The following is a 14,066-nucleotide window of genomic DNA, read 5'->3' as shown; positions in this document are numbered from 1 at the left end:
CACATAGAGTACCTTTTTCAAAAAGCTTCCATTTACCTTAACATCACTTGGAGTTGAATTATATATATACCCAATTTTGGAGCTTAACTTTCACACTAAGAATGAGAGTCTCCAAAGATATAGGCCAGACAGCTACATATTTTAAAGACCCTTCCCAGGAGATTCTTACAAATACCAATGTTGGAAAAATTTAGGAATATGCCAGTTTAATAACATCTATTTCTTAAAAAATAATGAAAATCATTACTAAGTACCTATGTGCCAGTAACTATTCAGGAAATTAAACACTGAACTAAAAAAAAAGTCCATGTTCTAATAGAGCTTACTTTATAATGAAGAAAGTCAAACAACAGACAAGTAAATGTATATTATTACCCACAGTGATAAGTGATATTACAAAGAATAAAGCAAAGAAAAAGGAAGAAGATGTGCGGTAGGTTCTTCTTTATATTCTTTATATATTGATCAAGAATCAAACTTTCATTGGTCTATTCTGTAGACAATAAAGTTACTCTAATATCAAACTTAGTGACATTCCAATTTCTCAATTCACTTGAGTTAGGGGCTGTTCTCTATCACAACATGTGCTTGCTTCCTTCTGTCCTCACCTACTGGTGAGGTAGTCCTGCAGACTACTGGCCCTATGGAGTATTAGAAAAAGATGGATTCAAAGGCGAAAGGGCCAGCCACCTCCATAACAAGATCATTAGCAAATTAAGTGTGGTAGACAGGATAGACAATAGTAAAGCAGTGGCAAAATATGAACCAAGACAACAATGATAGTCCACCCAAGCCTAATAAATGTTTGCCGGAATGTACAGGCATGGCACTTGGAAGCATCCAGCACAATGGGTAGCACCAGCAGTTGCTGAGGCTCTGCTGGCAAGATGAGCTTACTGAGCATTCTCACTCATGCTTGGAGTAAATAGAGGTCTAGGGGTGTGATCTATAGGGATAAATTGAAAGGTTTGAAAGACCTTGAAACAAATCACTGGGCAAGAAGTTTTAAGACTCTAAACCTGAAATTCAGCCAGAAACCCATACCAACAGATCCGCCTCTGTCAGAAGTAGCTGGAAACAGTCATAAACATATTCCTTGGCAGTTAGAGTTGTCTGTGTAGCCCTGAGAATTCAGATTAGAGATTCTTAACTGGTATCCATGCATTTACTGGTCCACGACCCCCTGAAGTAAGCATACCTTCTATGTATGTGTTTGCAGAGGGCAGGGGAGCAAAGAGCACTGTGCATTTTTTCTAAGATGTTCCATATATTTCACTAAAGTAAACTATAACCCAATAAAGCTCAGGACCAAGAAGCAGCATCCTATAGACCTTAAAATGGAATACATAATTCCACCTCAGAAGGCTTCTAGTTAGGATGACTGTCACGAAAGGCTTTTTCCACATGGACCCTACAACACTGACATCCTCCCTGAGAGTTGTAAAATGCCTCATGTCTTATGAGTTAAGTCCTTTGCACAGGGTGGTAAAAGCTTCATGTTCATTATTAAAGACTTGCTTTAGGCACTTTAATAAAACACATCACTGTGCTAGTTCTCTATCAATTGATAATAAGTCACTCCAAACATTGTAGAGGTGTTTACTTACAATTCTGTAAAGTCAGCACTAAGGGCTGGGTTCCGCTCAATGATTCTTCGGCCTAGAAATCACAAAACCTGAGTTTAGAATCTCCCAACATCACTTTTGTCACATCTTTAGATATAACAGGCTAGAAGGCCAGCCTAGGTTGAAGGGGGTTCAAAAACAAACTTCATCCCCTGATGAAAGAAGCGAAAATAAGATTGCCAAGAGGCTCCACACAGAAGCATCATTGTGAACATCTTTCAAACAATAGCACACTTGCATACTGAAAAATGGTATATCATCTGTGATGTGATTGCAAACATCCCCGAAAAAAATTTAGTGGGAAAATTGTTAAAACAAAAATCTCAAAAAATTATTGTTGAAGTCTGACCGTGAACACATTGGGATTATTCACATTAGTCTCTTTACTTTCATGTGTGTTTATGATTTTTTAAATAAAAAGGATAAAATAAGCTATTAAAACACACCCTCTCAATTAATCCTTACAATATTTTTCTCCTCTCCTTTTACATATGGGGATATTGAGATAGGGGCAGCCGAGTGACTAGTCTTTGCTAAGGTCACTCATATAATAAGAGTAGCTAATAATGAATGAAGCACCAGCACCTTTCCAAACACATTGAATATCACATCCTATATAATCCTCACAACAGCCACAGATGGTATTATTATATCCATTTCTTAGATAAGAAAACCTTTCTAAGTTCACATAATAAGCAGTGGAAGTATGATTTTGATCCAAGAAATGTGGCTCCAAAGTCCTTATTCTGTAAAGAAGTTAAGCTGAGATTAAAATCAAGCTTTGTATGATTCCCATTCTACAGTGCCAGCTTGGGACCTCTAAAGCTAGGTGCTTCCTCCATCATATCCTTCAGTCCAAGACCTCTCTATGTTTCCTCTCCCAAATCTGTTCATTGCAAGACTGGATGGATTTACTTGTCAGTAGTATTCTCCTAAATATCCCAATCCCCCACACTCAATCAGAAATTTAATTGTTCCACATAATGCCCTTGTTTTCTTCCTATAAATAATGTAATGTGTCTATTAGTACTTTCCATACTGTGAGGTCTGATAAAAGGTTCACTCATTTTCCAATGCACATAGTGTTCTAAACCAAAATCATTTGAAATATATTTTAAAGACTTTCCAAATCTTATGGTAAAATTCCTTTTTGAAATTTTCCTTTCTAATACTTATAACTATCAATGTATAATTGTATTTATTTTAGGGTGAGAATTGTAAGGTTTCAGAGGCATCATTGTAAAGTGAGAAGCAAGAATAACCATGAATGAAGCTTCTTTCTAGGGCAACCTAAAAACAACTGAATGGAGCAGCCTGAGAATTTGTCCATTTTCTTCCTTCTAAGTGGAGGTGCCACTTCTGAGTACCCTCCTAGGAGTTAGAGCATCAGTCACCCCAGGCTGAAGGCACTGCTCATTATTCTCAACCCTGAGAAAGCCAAAAAGTCAGAGGGAGGGATTCACTCTTGTGTCATGTGAACTGTCACTAGGCTCTGCCTGAAGGGCTTCTTCCAATCAGCAGAAGTGTTCTAACCTAACTGCAGTACTGGTGTGTAAATGTAGATTAGGGCTAGGGGGGTATGTGTGTGTGTGTGTGTGTGTGTGTGTGTGTGTGTGTGTGTGTGTGTGAGAGAGAGAGAGAGAGAGAGAGAGAGAGAGAGAGAGAGAGAGAGAGATATGGATGGGGTCCTGAAATCTAGAAACATGCCAAAAGTTTACCAATGAAGCACTCCTTCTAAGAATTAACTGCTGATACCGACCCCCCCACACACACATACTCAAAAAAATGCCATGATATTTTATTGAAATTTAGTATATTTCTCCAGGGTAACAGAATATCTGGACTTGTGTTTCTTCCATTATTGAGAAGAAATAAGTAAAACGGTGCCTTCCTCACAGAAGCAAAATATAGGATTTGCTTATCAAGAGCATTCTCTCAAGCAGCCCAGCTTTTCAGGGAAGATATCAGAGAACTGAAGATATTGATTCACTGATTGACTTCAAGCTATCAGTGGTTTTTAATGCTTTACCTTCTTAAGAAATAAAATTAGGGAGCATGAGAAAGTGGTGTCAACTAATTACAAAATTTAGTACAGACATATGTAAAGTATATGGGCTATGTAGATGTGAGTGTATATGCATATGTATTTGTGTGTGTATGTTTGTATGTGTGGAGGGAAGGAAGGAGAGAGAGAGAGAGAGAGAGAGAGAGAGAGAGAGAGAGAGAGAGAGAGAGAGAGAGAAAGAAGACAGAAGAGAGATAAGACAGAAGAGAGACAAGACAGAGAGGCAAACTCTTTACAGACATACTCCTTAATCACCCAGGTCTCAAATTCAGTCTAAAAACACATAAAACAGTCAAATATTTAATAAAAATACAGTTGGAACTTGACCTCAAATATGTGTAGGTGCATTGTACCTATCAGGTTTCCCAGAAACAGAAGTCATAAAAACACTTTATTTATTAAGAAGTGTTTTCTCTCGCCCTCCAAGTAAACTCTTCCCCTGGCAACCATGCAGCTGTTGCCTTCTGGACACAGGTTGGGCGTGGGTACTAACTTTTATGCCTTTTTGTTCCCTAGAACCAGACAAAAGTACTCTAAATTTTAAATTCTCTTTAGCTTTCAGAATTTCAGAGAAAATAAAAATCCATACCAGAATATAGGGAAAGTTGATTAGCCAGATACTGTGAGGAGGTCATCCTTGAGAGATTTGGGGGAGTTTAACCTTAAAGACAGTGCCACTCAGCCTGGGATGCACTCTTGGTCACAGCTCTCAGCACATGCCCCTGGCAGTCACGGCCACCAGATATTCTTCTTTTACTGTGGGAAAGTGTCAAATCTTTTCTCTGTGTGTTTGCATATTTGGGTCACAGGAAGTAGTCTTCACATCTCACTCACAGGAATGAATGAAGTGTGAAAAGATTTTAATATCACATAAATGCTTCATGTCTTTATCAGATTGGATTTGCTTTTGTTTCTTGCATATAGCTTCTTAAAAATTTTAACAATTATAAAAGTAATATTAAAACATGTACACAAGATAATAAAAGAGAAGAGTGGGAGAAGCCATCTAAAGTCATGAAAAGATAACTAACTACTGATAGCTTTTTTGTTTGGAAGTCCTTTTTCTTAAAATATGAATTACAAATTTTTCATTATTGAGGTCATCTTCATGTTTTTAAGAAAAGAGCCTACAAAATTATTTATAATTTTATCACAAATAATTCAGAAACTTATAAAATAATTGACAATGTTATAATTTTGTTATAAATAATGCTTCCTGAAATAAATAGTAAACAACAATGGAAACTGATAAATAAGCCTAAAATTGTATCTATTATATAATTGAAGGCCACTAAGGGTAAAGGAAATAATATCAGCCTTGGTTAAATTCAAAAGAGATGAGTTTGTGTGCCAGCTTTGACACCAACCCATAGTGTGATCAAGAACAAATTACTTTACTTATGATAAGTTCAGTTTTATTTGTAAATTATGGGGCCAGCTATTGTCCATGAAGTCCCTTCTAGTGCTAAAGTTGTCTGATACTAAGTAGAGAAGATCCAAAAGTTGAGAACTACTTCTCTATATTTTGCCTACACTTGCAGCCACATTCAAATTGCTAATTCCATTTTCCATTTATAGATGAGCTTATCCAAATGATCAAAATTAATTCTTCATCAATGAAAATACAGCCAAGTAAGAAAATCAACTTAAGAGTTATTCTGTTGGTCACAAATTCATTCATGCCTTAAACAAACTAATTGAAATATGACAGAAATTACAGAACTTTATAGCTACAATATAGCTGAGTTCTTTCCCCCAAGCAAATATCAGATTATCTATAGCAGGATTGAGAATTCCATTTGAATAAAAGAAAATCACAGAATCAGGTTGGAGGACAATGGAGCCATACCATAGTCAAATCTTTCTGGCAAATTCAAATGTATACAGGAACAATGCATGAAAGTAATATAATTGTCTCCTTATATCTGACTCACCTTACTGAATAATAATAAAATAAAAAGAGGCAGTGGTGAACTGGAAAAAGTACAGCCAGACCAAAGATCAGAATGAATTACTTAGATGAGGAATGTGGGTACAGGATAAAGAAACATTTTGATTTTCCAAAACAAGCTGACAATCCAAATGTGTGTGTGTGCACACGCGTGTGTGCATATTCCATACATATTCCATTTCTAATTTTGGCTCAAAGATTTTTCCTACATTGTATGTGGCAATGTTGGGCTACTAATTTGTACACAAATTTACATGGAAACCCAACTTGCTCCACTTTCTGTAACAAGTATTGCCCAGAGATAGTACTAAAAAATTCCAGAAGAACTGGAAGACCAAGACAATTGGGAAAAACAAGGATTAATCCTGGAATGTGCTAAAACAATGTCAACATTTAGGCAGAAGGAGATAGATTTCTAGGAGCATTTTCTCCAAATTGTTTTGAGTTTGTTCATCTAGGAATAAAATAGCTGATAATGATTGTTTTATTCATAAGTAAATAGAGATGCAGCTTTTTGATTTTCAGTGTTGGCATCTTAAAAGATAAATTAACCCATTTTATGTGGACTTAAAGATCTATTCTCCACTTGATCTTAGCCAAAAGGCTGAGAATCGATGGGGGTCTATTCTCAATATATATGATTATCTTGAATCAGGTGTGACAATTAACCCAAAGCCTCTTTTTTTCCAGCCACATGAGAAAGGAGGAGCATGGTGAAGAAACAATCATTCCACCACTTTGCTAATATGTAAGTGTTACAATACCTGCCCCTCCTCTTGTTCCTATAAAAACATCTGTGCAAAGTGTGCCCAGCTGATCTGCAAGTGTGTTGCGTGATTCCGGCCAGCTTCAGCCCTTCCCATGGCCCCTTTGTTTTGTCTTCTTGCTGCCAGTAGACATTTCTCTTTTAAACATCCAATGCTTACTGAAAAAAATCACTGTTATCAGGTTAAAAGTTAATGTGCTTCACCTGTTTCACCTCCTTCCATTAGTTAACTTGGACTAGCACTGAGGGATTTGACACTTCACCCGTTTGCCCATCTTCTACTTGGAGGAAATTATAAGGGGATGCTCAAGAGTTGTTCATCAAAATGTCAAGCACCAATTTGGTAAAATAACTACAACTTCTGCTTTCTGGAAATTGTTGTGAAATCTCACTCCTTTTCCCTTTGTGGATACTGCTGTTGCCCAAGAAATACACCAACCATGACTTTTAGTCCTTCTTGGGATGGAGGGGAGGAAGGAAATATCAGAAATGAGCTAGAGGTGAACAGTCCTTTGAGTTTCAGGCCAAAAGGTATCCAGACTGCTTAAGAAGCCTCCTGAGATTAAGGTTCTTCCAGGACTGTCAGGGACTTTGAAAGTTTCCATTAGTTAGGACTCACTAGGCTAGGAGAACAGTTCCAGCTGGGAATAATCTTAACTCCAGCCAGGGCAGAAGGTATCTGATATTCAGGTAGATTAAGGAATTATAATGTGAAAAAAGAATAAGGAAAAACAAGTCTTAAACCATAGAAAAGACTCAAAATGACAAAAAAAAAGAAAGAAAGAAAGAAAGAAAGAAAGAAAGAAAGAAAGAAAGAAAGAAAGAAAGAAAGAAAGAAATCCCAGCACTACTGCAGCTAAGATTCCTGAAAGCAAATCCTAGACTCCAGATTCAGGTATTCACCTCTTCTGTATCCTATCTCCTTCATAGCCATACCCCTCCTCTTCTGCACTTTTCACAACACCCCTAGCAAAAGGAAAATTTTCTTGGCTCACTGGGGGATTTTAAGCAGTCTTCAATTCTTAATATGCTGATGCCTTTTTTTTGGGAGGGGTGGCTGGGAGTTACTGGGAATTGAACCCAATGCTTCATGCATACTAAACACATACTCTGACATACACCTCCAATCCCTGCATGTTTATCTTCCACTGATGCAGCTAGAATGGGTCAGAGCTAAAGTAAAAATCCCAGATTCTGAGGACTAATGGGATGGTGCTCTCTCCAATCCAAATTTGACTGCTGTCTTTCCCAAGGATAAGCCATGTTCTCCTACCAATGAGTGTTTCCAAGCATGCATAAGGCACTGGTTTTGATTCTCAGCACAGCATATAAATAAATAAAACAAAGGTCCATCAACAACTAAAAAAATAAAAATTAGATATTAAAAACAATACAAGGTTCCAGTTCAATTTGAATTTCCGATAAACAGTAAATAATTTTTTATTATCCATTGCAAACATTGGCTGGGCATACTTTTAAAAAAGTTTCATTTATCTGAAATCAAATTTAACTGGATATCATGTATTTTATCAGGCAACACTACTATTGCACAGAGATTTGTGAAAATGTTTGAACTTTAAGGCCTAATGAACTGAAGAAGAAAATTCATTCCACAAAGCTATTGAATAGGAATTTTAACAATGCATAAAGCTCTTAACAGCCAGGAAAAAAAAGGCTAAGGGACTCACTTGATCCTACCTCTTTATATGATCAGCTGGTCCAGTGATTCTCCACCATAGCTGAATATTAAAGTCACTCAGGGAACACCTAAATATTTCTGATACTTACATTCTGCCTGATGCCACATGATACCAATAAGCAGTGAAGCTGAGAACCATTAAACAAAGTAAATAATATTTGCTAATAAACGACCATCTGACTGGTTTATGTATTCATAATACCATGCTTTCTCTCCTTATTTTAGAGTGTACTCCTATCTATAAAAAGTTACTATAACAGCATGCTGTTTCACCAACAACAGCCTCATCCATCTCATTTTTACCACAACTCTTGAATAAATTAAGAGTCCACATCAAGTGATTGACCTATATCATCTAGTTTATGCAAGTTTACTCTATGGTATGCACACAACCACAAAAATCATGTAAAGATGTAATTCTCAGAATGTGACCCTGTTATTAAGCAATCAATGACTAGATAATAAAAATGCTGGTGATTACACCAATTCAATTCAGAAGCCATACTTCATTTCTGTATAGATTACTTCCCCTGAGGGGAAGATAGTGACACCAACCTCCAGACTAACACACAAGAAAACAAAACATAATCCAGGCTTAAATGTAGTTATAAGGAACTCTGACCTTTGCTAAACGCACACTGACCCCTGGAACTGTTTGTCCTCAAACATTTAAAAAGTTACTCAACCCCAAGAGATTATTCAGCCCTGATCTAACACAAAATGAAAGAGCATTACTTTAGTGCCAAAACTGCAAAGATCTGAATTTCCAAGGAAGCATGCTTTGTGGGAGGATGTGGGCTTTGGCCCAGCTGTTTGGGTAATCTGAAAGCCAGAGGAAGATATGACTGTAAGAGAAGATACCTGATGAGTTCCAGGACTTCATTTCAGAAAAGTATTTCACCAGACTGACCAATTTATCAAAGTGGCCAAGTGCTGCCAGCATCATGTAGCATGTTATGGGCAAGTTGATGGGATGCTTTTGTGATAAAGCCACAGTTCTGGCAGTCTGCCAGGTGGTGGACCGTTAAGTACAACCATTAGTACAAAGAAAGGAAACAGCTATTTTAGAACTGCCTGAAGTCTCATCACCCTGGTAGGAAGAAACAAAGATTTGAGGTGCTGGGGATATAGCTCAGTTGGTATAAAGTGCTTGCCTTGCATGCACAAGGTGCTGGGTCAATCCCCAGCACCACAAGAAAAAAAAAAAAAAAGAAAGAAACAAAACAAAGATTTGACTGTATGGGCTATCTCAAGCCCACAAAGCACTTTCTCCTTTTCTCATATTTTGAGAATACTTTGGAAACATTAAATTATATTTTAGAAAACAACTAACATTTCTCTAGCATTTCTCACGACTGTGCTTTTGGGCCTTTTTAGTTGCTCATTTCATAGCTAAGGAATTTTAAGGATTAGTGAAATCATACACTCAAATATTTTCTATGTGTGAAAATGAATAGGTCATGTACTACATTGTTTTTACCAGGATATAAATAAACCTGCCCAGGACTGAGGAAATATTAGAAAAGTACAAGTTGTAAAACTTTAAATTCATCAAGCATAGTTCTCCTTTTAAGAGAACTTAATATATAAAGCTCTGTATTAGACACAATGAACACTTACTTCTGCCAAGGTTTCTTTGCTTTGTAGTCATCTCCAAAACAGCTATTTTGCATTCTAAATTCACTATTTCATTTTAAATGCTTGATAGGGATCTAGCACTTGACTAGCATCTGCAAAGCCCAAGCTTGTTCCCTAGCACTGGAAAAAAAAAAGAACAAAATGTTTGAATTGGAATCATAACTTTAAGGGGTGAATTCTCAGTGAGGAAACATTGGTTCAAATGAAGAACACCTATAATGTCATAGATAGATAAAGCAATTGAAATTGCAGAGGATATCAAATAATCCGAACACTTATTTAGTATATACTCCCAGGGAGATTTTTTTCATGAAAACTGATTTTTAACAAATGTTCAGCATTTTCCACTAAGGATAAATAATCATAATTCTTTTACAAGTACTTTAATCTCTCAAGGAGATACAAAGGTTTACAGATTCATTATTTATATCAATAAATTGCATTTAATATTAGTGCTTTGAATATGTATTTTTTATTCACTCATCAGACTCAATCACTGGGATGTCCTGGACAATGTGGCACTTGCTGGGAGAAACTGTAGTGAGGTGACCATCCTCCAAGAGCTTCCAGTTTAGTGGAGGAGGCAGACATAAACTACTCAAATTATCATAAGTGTTTTGAAAGATAAGCACAGAGTGCTATGAATTCTATGTAGAAGACAAGCCCTAGGCTAGGAATTCAGAAAAAGGGTCCCAACAGAAAAAAACATATGAGTCAAGACAATGCTCTCAAAAATAACAACTAATATTTGCTGACACTATGCTAGTGTTAGCTCATTTAAGCTTCACACATACTAAATCAGGTACACTGATTATCCTATTTTTGTACATAGGGAAATGGAGGCTCTGAAAGGCCAACTAGTTGGTTAAAGAAAACCACGGCTAGGAAGTAACAGAGCCTGCAGTAGGAACACAGAACCTGACTCTTGAATGTGTGTTATATGCATATGACTTAAACATTAGTCATAGATCTCTTCAGAGGAAAGAATGAGAAAAGTGAATTAAGTAGAGAAAGAGTATTCCAGATGAGGGGTAACTATGATTTTGAAGAACTTCAAGGGCTGGGGATATGGCTCATATAGCGCACTCACCTGGCATGTGTGCGGCCCGGATTTGATGCTCAGCACCACATACAAAGATGTTGTGTCTGCCAAAAACTAAAAAATAAATATTAAAAAATTCTCTCTCTCTCTGTCTCTCTCACTCTCTCTTAAAAAAAAAAGAACTTCAAGCCTCAGGATTTAAAAAAATATGTGCATTTGGCTAATCTAACTGAAACCACCTCTTCCAACAGAATTTAATTTCTGTGCCAGGAATGTTTTGTTCAAAAAAAATATTTGCAAAGACTGTCACCTAGTGGCAACAAGTAGGAGACCAGGAAATTGAATTGTCACAATTCCCACTGTGATAATTAGATATCAAAATGAATAATTGTTCCAGGCAGGCAAATTTGACTGTTTAATAGTAACAACGGTAATAAAACCCAGTCTCTTTGGGAGCTACAGTGTGTAGGACCATCTTCAGCTCTTTAACGAGCTCTATTTTGCTCTTCATAGATGAAGTCCTCACTCAAAGCAAGTGTGTGCTATCCCAATATGGTCAGCATTTGTTGGTTAACTTCTCAGCATCAATTTCTCTCACTCCTGCCAAAAGCACTGCATTTGTTCTTTGAGTGATTCATCTTGCCTTTCATTTTCAGCCATGCTGGTTCCTTACAATTTATTCTACCATTCAGCTCTGGGATACCCATCACCTTGATTCCGTGATTGTTTAAAAGATGGGTATGTGAATGAATCCAAGCCAATAAGATTTGTCACTGGGACTGCAGAAAAGTGGATTTTTTATTAATACCCTGTGTTATGGACTGATTTGTACCCCCAAATTCATATGCCAAAGCCCTCATTTCCAATGAGAGTTGAGATAGGGTCTTTAAGGTTAAATAAGGTCATAAGCGTGGGACCCTAAAATACAACTAATGTCCTGTAAGAGGAAGAGACACCAGATATGTCTCTCTGTCTCTATCTGTGTACACACATAGGAAAGGTCACAGGGAGAAGGAAGCTGTAGTACCTAAAGCAACTATTAAATAAGTTTGTGTCAAAATAAACACAGCTTGTCAATGCAATACAGCACCTCCTTCTACACCACTTCTGCTAACTAAATGGTCTAAAGCAGTCACAATGAAGGAAAGATAATAAGCGAGCTACATCTGTCTATCTACATTTTGAACAGCTATAATATTAGGAGTTATGATGGGAAGTAGGCCGGATTTTTTTGTTGCTGTTTCCCAGTATCTAGAGTCACCTTCTATGCTGGATAATAACTACTGTGGAGGAAACGGCCTCTCATTATATAAACTGAAAATTACAGATAAAAGGTTATGTTTTTATTTGTCTGGCCTCTGGCATTTAAGGAATGGTATCTGGACCTTATCGGGGTATAGGAATCTGTATCTTGAACTATAAATCTGAAGTATGTTAACAGAAGCAGAGACTCTTTAGAATTCATTTCACTTGTGACATCTAGTGTCTAGTGGTGGTACTGGTAGCACTCTCATTAGACCATTCCTAGACAAATTGCAACTAATTTAAAAATCATAACTGACTTTAACAACTCTAAAATTGGGCAGCCTTCACGACCACAAGTTCAAAGACCTCCTTCCAGCAACATGATCAGATAGTTATTTACAGATAGTAAACCAAAATAAGGCATATTGATAGCTTAATGGGTTACAGCTCAGCACCTTGACAGATTTGAATCAGGTAGCTACTTAGGATAGACTGAAGCTCAATCGTAGAAATTGACTGAAGGTCAGCTATTCATTAAACATTTAGCAAGAGTGCTTTCATATTGGTTTGGTTTACTGAACCCTGTACAGGAGTCTACTCCAAATTTATGTCCTCCTACAAATTTTATCTAACAATTTTTATATGAGTAGCTTCTATGATAATGCTGTTCCCTCTTCCTGAATTCATTCCTCCTTAGCTTTGCCATCCCTCAAGACTTTTCTTAAAATGTCACCTACACTGCAAAGTTTTAAATGACTAAACAAAACGTATCTGTCCATATAATATTTACTGTAAGGCTTATACCACGCAAGTGGTGTTCATATACAGCCCTATAGTTACTTTTATATTTCTCAATACTCCACTATGTTGTAAGCATCTCCCAGAAAGTAGTTATCATATCTCTGAATTCCTTCCGCTATGTCTACCTCATGGTGGCCACTCAATCCTTTACTTAAATGATACTGAGTTTACTTTCTCCTGTAAAAGGAGAAGGTAAAAAAAAAAAAGTTAAGAAAGACCTTTGGATTAGTTATTTCATTTCATTACTGGTCCAGGCTAGAATAGTGTCTTCCTGACTTCTGAGTTGAGGAATCTTTGTTAAATGACAGGGGAAATGGTATTTATTTCATTTATCAAAGAACACAGGGTTGATTAAAAATGAATGAGCATTTGGATCATTCAGGCCCCAGATGCATCTGTTATCTTTGTTGCTTATCTTAAAACTGATATTAGTCTTTTGTAATCTGGTCTACTCAGTCAGAATAAAAGTATCCAAAGAAAGTGAAAAGAGGAAAAATCAAGGAGAGTGCGGCACCCCAAAACATAAAACAAAAATTCAATGAAAGCAATCAACTCTTGAGAAATTTCAGCAGAAGGAAGAACTAATTATTGACTATTTGATGTTGCAAGATACAAATCACTGGTGGATTTGAGGTGTAGCTCAGTGGTAGAGCACATGCTTAGCACATACAAAGCAAGCAGTCCAATTCCCAGTACAAAAAAAAAAAAAAAAATCACTGGTGATCTTGAGGTGGAATATATTGGCTGGAATTGAACCCAGCTGAAGTTGGAGCAGGCAGGGATAAAATGTAAGAAAATGAAGTTAGTAACTGTAAACATTTTTTTTTTCAGGTGTTTTGTTACAAAGAGAAGCAAACAAATAGGGTTGTACCTGATTGGAGTCAGGGAAATTGTTGTTGTTGTTTTGCAATGGCAGTTATTACAAAATTTTACCTATTATTATTATTACTATTACTATGATCACTTTGCAAAGGCAGTTATTACAACATTTTTTTTCCTGTGGAGAGGGACCGTCCAACAGAAATGAAAAAAAAGCTGATGATGGAAGGGAGGGGAGCCAAAAACCAAGTCCTAAAATAGGCAAGAAAAGATGACTCCATGACGGTTACTAGGACTCAGCAGTGTTCGCTAACTATACGAAAGAATGAATGCTTAAATTTTAAAATAACGTATAGACACTAGGTTAACAAAATAAGATTATTTAAACACGCATGCTCTCAAGAGCCTGGAATCG

The 14,066-nt window shown here is 36.8% G+C and overlaps 1 protein-coding gene across 1 annotated transcript in view; it reads right to left on the bottom strand.

Annotated features, from left to right (window-relative positions):
- The window catches only part of LOC144376237 (nucleolar complex protein 2 homolog), a 114,960-nt gene that overhangs the window by 100,426 nt on the left and 468 nt on the right, over positions 1 to 14,066 (bottom strand). Inside the window, exon 2 of the mRNA XM_078043118.1 lies at positions 1,608 to 1,659. The gene's annotated coding sequence lies outside the window, so the exon portion shown is untranslated. The remainder of the gene's footprint in view (positions 1 to 1,607; positions 1,660 to 14,066) is intronic.

Source organism: Ictidomys tridecemlineatus, chromosome 3, assembly GCF_052094955.1.
Source record: "Ictidomys tridecemlineatus isolate mIctTri1 chromosome 3, mIctTri1.hap1, whole genome shotgun sequence".
NCBI classification, from domain to species: domain Eukaryota; kingdom Metazoa; phylum Chordata; class Mammalia; order Rodentia; family Sciuridae; genus Ictidomys; species Ictidomys tridecemlineatus.
Note: the sequence above shows the minus strand (reverse complement) of the source record. Positions and strands in the feature narration are given on the sequence as shown.